A 9644-nucleotide genomic window follows, 5' to 3' on the forward strand; every position below is an offset into this window, starting at 1 on the left:
GTGTGAAAATTGACACTGCATTTCCTACATTACAACACAGACTGTACATTATTGGCTCAAAATTACTTTGGGATGCCCGGAGGTTGTGAATTGCATCAAATAAATGCAGGTTTTTATTCCTTTTATCTTTTAAATACACCCCATATCCACTGAGTGCTGCGCTGGGGCATAAATTCTCCCTCCCCACTACCACAATTATAACGCTTACTCATTGGAAAATGAGGACCCTCATGAATCAAGTATACCAACCTTTGACCTGCTCAAGCCATCCATGGCAGAGCTTACAGTAATTTATAATGGACCACTAAACCAAATCATACTTACTTATGAGACGCTAGGGATCTGAAACAATCAGAATATGCCCTGTCAATGGACCCAAAGTCAGAACTATGAGTTGGAAGAATATTGGATCTGACTTCTATGTATAAAATGGGCCCACGTGTGTGAATTCTTTTTATAAAAAACAAGACTTGCATTTGTATAGCATCTGCCATGACCACCAATACCACCTCAAAATGCTTTACAACTTTTCATAGTGTACTCACTGATGTAGGAAAGACAGCAGCCAGTTTGCATACAGCAAGCTCCCACATATAGCAATGTGACCAGATAATCTGTATTTGTGATGTTGCTTGAGGGGATAAATATTGGCCAGGACTCCAGGAAGAACCACTCCACTTCAAAATAGCGTTGTGGGATCTTTTATGTTAGAGAGGGTAGACAGGGCCTAGAATTAATTTCTTCCCAAATTATAGCACCTTTGACTGTGTAGCACCCCCTCAGTACTGCACTGGAGTGTCAGCCTAGGTTATTGTACTCAAGTCTTGGAGTGGGATTTGAACCTACGAACTTCTGACTCAGGCAAGTGTGCAACCAACTGAGACACAGCTAAACAGTCAATTTAGCGAACATTTAATTGTATCATCTTTGTGTGACATCATCATAATCAAAATAATATGGGGGCCTAGGCGCCAACAGTGAAATAATTCTGAACATTTATACAATGACTTAGCAGCTCGAAACACTTCGCACAATGAGTTATTTTTTAACAGTTAACGGTGTAGTGACCTGTATTATATAACAATAACTGAGGAGGACCAGCTAGGGGATATGTATTTAAATTGTGCAGAACTAAGAATAGAGAGAATGTTGGACGGTTCTTCTTTTCCTAGAGAGTGGTGAGCCTCTGGAATGCATTGTTGGCTGGTGTGTTGGGTGCTGACTCTCTGTAGCCTTCGGGAGGGAGCTGAACCAGTTTCTGACTGGAGCAGAAGTTGCATTACGTAGGAGGAAAGTGGATTTACAGATAACAAAATCATGGTCAATGTGACGTCCATGTTTTGGGAAGTCCTGAGGATGGCAAAGGCACTATATAAATGTTTCTCTTTCTTTAACAGGAGTGAGGACCATGGCTGATTTTATTCCGCCCCCCCCCTTCTTTTTCTTCCAAGGGCAAGGCGAGCAGTTGGCAGCAACTCATCACCCCAAATCAGCTAACGCATCACAGAGCAGAAACATTCTCAGCCTATAGTTACTCAGCACTACACATCTCACTGCATTTATCCATCCAGAAATCAGGAGAGCTCATGCTAAATTTGCTTAAATGCAAATGTAGGTCTGTGCTGATGAAATGTTTGAGGTTACAGGTTTGTACTATTTCTCCTGAATTGATTAGACCCTTTCCTGGATAATTTTAATGGTGACTCACCTGCACGCCATGCATTTGAATTTTGTATTCATCGAGAACCATCCCTTAAATGCATTCAAAAGGTGCCTTTGGCTTGTACACTGATAGGAAGGGGGCTGCAGAAATGGTGCACTCAGTCCCAGCAATGAGCGGTCCTCCTAGAGATTTTGCAGGCCTTGTCAACGTTAACACCAGAGCCTCATTTAATTAAAAGCTCCCTGAGTTCCGCTCGACACTCAAACAGATTTATTACCCAGCCAGCAGGTGTGGCAGCTGCAAATTCACATTGTGATGGTTGTGAATGGGGGATGGTTTAGAGGTGGTTTTGAAGGTTTTGACCTCTTGTTTGACCCTTAATGACTATAAACCGAGTTAAGATCAAGAGCTTTATTTCTCCAATACCTTACTATTGAAACAGATAAAGCAATGGGCAGTGGCTGGGTGGAGATTATGGGAAACGTTGGGAAAATTGCACTCTTGTTTAACTTTGGACCAAGTCCTACTGACACCATGGGCTTCTTGTTGAATATTACTGCTGATTTAAGGAGCTAAGTTCACACTCTCATCACAAACTGAAGGGAATAATGGGCCTGTTCAGAAACAACAATGGAAGTACTTAATACTTAGTCAGAGATCAATGACTTAAAAAAAAATTCCTTGTGGGGACAGGGGACAGAAAATATTGCTTATTCATCTTTCAGCTCCAACCCAAGGTAATGGAATGAAATCCTCAACTCTTAAAAGATAGCATTGAGCACAGTCAGTCAGGACGTGGGTGGCTGCAACTACTTTCAATATGGTTGTTCACCATTGGATTGTATAAATCTTTCGCCTTTTACTAAAGATTTCCGTGGAGAGGAACAATCAGGGTTTTAATTAATTTTTTGAAATTTTGTGGAGAAAATAAAGCTGCATATAACGGGGAGCAAATCATTATCCAAACCCGGACTGAGACAAGGACAGCTGGTGTATGAAATATAAATAGATAGCTGCAGACAGGACTTTTCTAAAGTCATGATAAATCATTGGGACCAAGTAGATGTGTCCTTACCCTGGGTCTGGAGCTAGCCTGAAAATGCACTGAAAGTTTTCTTTCCAAGATAATGTGACTTACCTCGATGATCACAAAAGTCATCAAAAAATATAAATAAGGGGAAAAAAAACAAACATCAAGAGGGTTCCAAATCAACCTCCAAACTATTTCTTATTGGATAAAAGGAAAAGCATAAACTGAAACTCTGGCCTCACCACTGAACTGTAATCTTTAAAATGTTATCGACAATAAAATGGAATTAATTTTATTCATTATAAATCCCAGTTCAGTTGGGGTTTATGAAATATCAGTCAGAGCCCCAACAATATCCGATGTCTTTTGAATTCTGTGAACACTGCCTTTTTCAGGATATCAAAAAGGCTTTTGGTTTAGTGGCGTATGGAAATTTACTAATTACTTGAGTTAATGATACAACCTCCCAACTACTTGACCTCAGCTGAAATGTTCACTCTCACTGTTATGTTATTCACAGTAGACACACTGATGTGCAGCAACAAACAAATAAATCTACGATTTTAACAGCTATTTCTCTGTGGGGTCGTATTCATTGCATGTCAAATTGATCACCTGTAAATAAACAATGGTCTTTTACATATCGAACCCAGAATACTGTTATCTTCTACTTTTGAATTGATTGAAACTATCATGGTTTATATAAACTCAATTTTACACAAGCAGAACCCACCCTTTGTCTTAGAATTCGCCATTAGTACAAAGGAATGATAATCGTTATCATTGATCATCGTTACCTTTGCCTTGCACCATGGTAATACAAGGTAATATAGAAATAGAGGGATTAGCAACCCTCCGGTGACAAGGGGTGGAATTTTACGGCTCTGCCTTGGCGGGGGCTGGGCCGGAAAATGCGGCAAGCCATTCAAAAGTCCATTTACTAGGACAATCTCTGGAACATGGGTTCAAATCCCACCACTGCAGCTGGTGTAATTTAAATTCAATTAATAAATTCAACTAACTAATCCAAAGCTAGTCTCATTAATAGTGACCATGAAACCACAATTAATTGTTGTAAAAACCCATCTAGTTCATTAATGCTCTTTAAAGAAGAAAATCTGCCGCTCTTACCCAGTCTGGCCTACATGTTACTCCAGGACCACAGCAATGTGGTTTACTCTTAACTACTCTCTGAAATGGCCTAGAAAGCCACGCAGTTCAAGGGCAATTAGGGATGGCCAACAAATGCTGGCCTTACCAGCAACACACGCAGCTCATGAAAGAATTTTTAAAAAATGAGCTCCAAATGATCCTCAGTTGGAGTGCTGTCGTAGTTCTGGTTTTGTTTCTCATATGCAAAGTATTGGAGACATATGGTGACATTTCCCTGCTTCAGTAATTGTCCTGTCCCAGCTCCTATACTGTCTCTTCAAGTATAAATTCTGCTACATGAGCTCCAAGTAGATTGTTTTCTCACTTTACGCAGTGTGTAGATCAATCTTGTTTCAGACAAAGTATTTGCAGCTACCGAGGAGACCTTGACATTAAGGATAATGTTGAATTAGATAAAGATGAATGAGATCTTGAGGGTTTAATAAATTTGATGCATTATATACAGGGGCTGGTTATCTCAATTGGCTCAATGGCTAGATTGTTTTGCAGAATAATGCCAACAGTGTGGATTCAATCCCTGCACCAGCTGAGATTATCCTTGGGTCATACCCTTGCACCATGGTAATATAGCGATAGCCATGATTAGCAACCCTTGGGTGACAAGGACACAACATGGGATGGAATTTTACGGTTCCATTGTGGTGGGAGCTGGGCCATAAAATGCGGCAAGCCATTGACTTTGGTGGGACTGTAAAATCCTGCAGTAAAATGCTGCCCCATGGAAAGAGAGAGATCATTATATGTCCAATCACTGCAGAACAGTGATTGACAAAGCAACTAGAATAATGATCTACGCAACTACAACAATAGAGTGCAATTCAGTAGAAGTTATGCTCAAACTACATGGTGCTCTGGTTATACCATACATTGTGCATTGTGACCAGTTCCAGTCAACAAGGCACAAGAGATACTTAAGCTCTAGAGACAGTGCAAAGAAGAACTTACAAGACTGACGGTGTTGCCAATTGTAACTAAATATATTCCCGGAAGTTTCATCACGTGACTTTCCCCCAGATTCCAGACCTTAGTCGGCCAAAACATCCATTCTTGTGACTCACTGCCTTCCCAGGGCAATTGGAAAGCAAAAAGTCTCATTACCCAATTGGATGATGCTTTGCCGTCAGCCAACCACACTTTTTTTTCCCATTTTCAATATTTTTACATCTGATAAGGAGAAATGTTCGAAGGAAGTGACAAAAGAAATCCTTTTTAAATGTCCCTATGATTTTTCTGCAGAGTTGCACACAGCAGTGTCCTGGAGGTTGATCTTCAATTCCTGGCAGAATTGGGTTGGCAGCACTAAGGACTGATCTTTAATATCAGAAAGCTGAGTTAGGAAGAACTGGGGAAATGTGACTTTCTCATCTTAAAGCTGGCAACTGACAGGTCAAAATAACAGAAGGTAATGTAACAGGGCAGTAAATGCAGATCTGGAGCACTTCACTAAACTGTGACAGTAGGACCAGGAGCCGAGGTTTCAAACTAGTAAAAAGAAAGTTTAAGGTGATGTCAAGAAGTTCTTCTTGAACAAGTGCCAAGGGAGCAAATAACCGACAAACCCCTCTTGTTCCATCATGTGTGTGTTTGCATTAAAGGGTCCCTCACAGTGCAGATCTGTTCTAATGATATTGCTATATCTCATACAGTTTTCAGGAAGGAAAATGAGTGATTAATCTATTGTGAAAAGGGGCCAGAGTCTCTTTATGCAGGTTCTGAACCTACATTACAGGGCACATGGGATAGACTGTGGGGTGAACGAAGCTGTGTCCTGCAACAGTGTGGGTCTGGGCATTGAGGACTCACCCACATCCCTACCACAAACTGTATTCCAAAATCACACGCTGATCTTGCCACTTTAATGTGATTTAACATGACTGTGAAAGAAAAGGTCAATGGAGATTTGATAAGTTTTGAAGATTAAAGAAGCAATCTTCAGCAGAAGGAAAGAACAAATCTACATTTATATTGTGCTCTTCACAAATTTAGGATGTGAGCGTCGCTTGTGTTGCGACCGGTCCCTGGGCAAGGTCCCCCAATTTGTTGACTTACTGAACGGGAACCCGATTTTGTTATGCTCGCGTCTGAGGAAGAATGAAGTGGCTCCCCTTCTTTATTCGACCCCCTTGGTTGGTCAGATAGAAACATAGAAACTAGGAGCAGGAGTAGGCCACTCGGCCCTTCAAGCCTGCTCCACCATTCATTACGATCATGTCTGACAACGACGTTAATTTGAAAGGGGTCCTTTCCCCCCGTGAATACCTTTTCCCATTCCAAATGTATTAATCTTTTTTAGAAGGAGCCAATTTAACCAGGCTGTCTTGAGTCAAAGAAAGAGTAAGTTTATTAGTTACTAAAAACCTGAGAAAAATAATAAAAACGCAACACACATACACACAGATCAGAAATGAGAAGTTAAGAGTGCAAATAAAAGTTTAACATGGTATACGAATCAGTCTTTGGCTTGTCCATGAGGCGTAGATGGCAAAATGTTGAGGCCATTAAATTGGATGATTCTGGTAGAGCTGACTTTGGCAGTTTTGCAATTGGTTTGGAGACACCAGGTTGGCTGAAGGGCCTGTCCTACTTGCGTTTTGATTGTGGTTTCTGCTGAGCCTTGCCTCCGGCAATGGATAGAGAGAGACTTCGCTTGCAACAGCAGGGGCGACTAGTTGGTCTTCTTGTTGTTGTCATGCACACAGCACACTAGCACACTGCTTTGCAGCTAGCTTTTTAATTCCTTTTTCCCCATGCATTCCTGTAAGGGAAAAAAAACCATGGGTGGAACTGTCCTAGATTAGCGCTAAGTCCAGTACCAGGCATGAGAAAAGTCGTTTTACCCGCCAGCCTTGGCAAGTTTTCATGCCATATCGTACCATTTCTGGCACGTCCCATCTTATTAATAATGCATTCATGGGAAACACTCCAGATTGCTGGTGGGTGGGCTCAGATTTGGCTGCCCCGCCATGACCTCAGTGCTTTCTCGCTCTAGGTCTTGAGCACAAAAAGCAAGGCTAACACTTTGGTGCAGGAGTGCTGCACTGTCAGAGGTACCACCTCTCAGATGAGATGTTAAACTGAGGACCCATCTGTCTGCTTGGGTGGACGTAACAGATCCCAAGACACTATTTCAAAGAAGAGCGGGAGAGTTATCCCCAGTGTCCTGGCCAATATTTACCCCTCAGTCAACATCACAAAAAACAGATTATCACATCAATTTCATACTGCTGTTTGTGCAAGCAATATGAAATTGATAAGCAGTATGAAATTGTAATAGTATTACGATTTTTCAATCTAAATGCACATTTACAATGAAATTTCATGTTATGCCAGTGATATGATCGCTTATCAGGCTGTGGTTGTATCACTACTTTGGCTGCAAAGATTTAGCATGGAACAGTATTGTTTACCACCTTCCTTATTTATCAGACAATGTGTGTTGGAGTTTTAATTTAAAAATCCACATCAGATTTTACATATTACGTTGAATTATTTAGTAACCTCATCATCCAAATCCCCCCACATGCACCCCAATTCCACAGAAACTGTGAAGAGCTGGAAGCTGATCTCTGATTCATCCAAAGACTGGATAATGAATCCAGCTGTTTCAAAAATAAGGGGTTTCAAGAAGAGGTCCCCTTGTGATGTAGAGGCTAATACGCTGAAGAGCTGGATTGCTTGAAAAGTCTCTTGTCATCTTTCTCAGTGCTATTTAATTCAGCAGACTGTTTACATAACACAGCAATGCCCCTGATCCTAGTTGCTGTCACAAACCCCCAGATAGCAACACTGAGGGATCAGTTTTGCCTTCAACATTTTCAGAGGCTATTTAATGTCTCACTGTCATATGTAAATAAGGATCTTGTCAACCAATCTGTTAAGGACTCGAAATTGTCTGTGTTTCAGATGCGATGTGGGCATGTGCTTTATGAACCAGCCACACTGTTCCTGATCTCAGTTGCCTAGTCGGGGCCAAGGGGGCATAAGGACGCCTTGCAGGCCAAGCACTTCCACATAGGCCCCAGAATGATATTGATAGATGGCTTGGGGTCATGGCACTCCACCAGGCCAGGGATAGACACATAATGCAGAAAATTATTGAATTATTCAAGGCAGAGTTGGACAGATTTTTGTTAGCTAAGGGAGTCAAGGGTTAAGGGGGCCAGACAGGAAAGTGGAGTTGAGACCACACCCTGATCAGCCATGATCTTATTAAATGGTGGAGCAGGCTTGAGGGGCCGGATAGCTTACTCCCACGTCTCTGAAGTGAGGTCAATGTGTTTGTTTTTTTTCGTGGAAGAGTCCACATTGGCTGCAGAATGCTAATATGGAGGAACCTTGCCAAGGTCCATGTCACCAGCTTCACTGCTGCCAAGACATGATAGGGACATGCAATCCCAGAGAGAATGGGAACAAAGCATGTTCCAATCTATACATGATGCTACAATCTACATTTCAATATTGGATTGATACCTTGCAGGTGTGAGAAAAATAAAATGAGCTTTTATTAATAAATGCTTTGTAGTGTAACATTAAAAATAGCTGTAAACCACACGTGGAGCTATTATTTCCATATTATTTCCAGTTGATGCTGAATATGACACAGGCTCCTCATTTTTTTTTGGTTTATACCCACCCTGTGTGCATCTGTTTCCCAAGTGTTTAACAGAGGAAGCATGGGCAGCGACCTGGAATGTCACCCTTTACCCTGTTTGCATTGGAGACTAGCTTCTGATGGAAGCAAAAAGATTTAAATTACATAGAAGTGACATTGGAATACAAGTTTCAATGCTTTCCACAATATTTTCTTTCATTAACATCTACAGCAATCAAAATCTATATCCATTATAACGGGGAGTCCAGGGTTGCTAGATGTTGAGCATGACATTATTAAAACTATTAGTGGGTTTTCCAGTGAGAAGCAGGTGAAACATAGTTGAATTGCCAGGTAGGTTGGGCTGTTTGAGAGGAGGTTTCTGCCCACCTATATCTATCCACATATCTACATCTGCAGAGTGATATCTCATTTTGGCAGATGATTAGTGTAGGTGAAGGCTTCAAATCTCAAGGTAACAAGCCTGATTTATCTAAATATCTGAACAATATTTCCCGAAAGATAACATCTACATTTGCTATTTTTCATCAAAGGCTGAAATTTTTAAAAATAAATTACATAATAGACAAAGAAATCTCCTGGGTCTTTTTCATTCATTCACGGGATGTGTGGGTGTCGCTGGCTGGACCAGCATTTATTGCCCATCCCTAATTACCCCAGAAAAGGTGGTGAGTTGCCTTCTTGAATCACTGCAGTCCATGTGGTGTAGATACACTCACAGTGCTGTTAGGAAGGGAGTTTCAGGATTTTGACCGAGCGGCAGTGAAGGAATGGCGATATATTTCCATGTCAGGATGGCGCGTGACTTGGAGGGTAACTTCTGGGCAGTGGTGTTCCCATCTATCCACTGCCCTATCCTTTATAGATGGTAGTGGTCGTGGGTTTGAAAGGTGCTGTCTAAGGAGCCTTGGTGAATTCCTGCAGTGCATCTTGTAGATGGTACACACAGCTGCTACTGTGCATCAGTGGTGGAGGGAGGGAATGTTTGTGGATGTATTGCCAACCCAAGGTGGGCTGCTTTATCCTGAATGCTGTCAAACTTCTTTAGTGTTGTGGGAGCTGCACTCATCTAGGCAAGTGGAGAGTATTCCATCACATTCCTGCCTTGTAGATGGTGGACAGGCTTTGGGGAGTCAGGAGATGAGTTACTTGATGCAGGATTCCTA

General features: G+C 41.5%; 1 non-coding gene across 1 annotated transcript; it reads left to right on the forward strand.

The window, feature by feature from the left end:
- Window positions 1–2478: 2478 nt before the first annotated feature.
- LOC121269760 lies at window positions 2479–2597 on the forward strand. Its single transcript, XR_005941407.1, has one exon. It is a non-coding gene; the product is annotated as a U5 spliceosomal RNA (small nuclear RNA).
- Window positions 2598–9644: the final 7047 nt, after the last annotated feature.

Source organism: Carcharodon carcharias, chromosome 25 (genome assembly GCF_017639515.1).
Source record: "Carcharodon carcharias isolate sCarCar2 chromosome 25, sCarCar2.pri, whole genome shotgun sequence".
In the NCBI taxonomy this organism is placed as follows: domain Eukaryota; kingdom Metazoa; phylum Chordata; class Chondrichthyes; order Lamniformes; family Lamnidae; genus Carcharodon; species Carcharodon carcharias.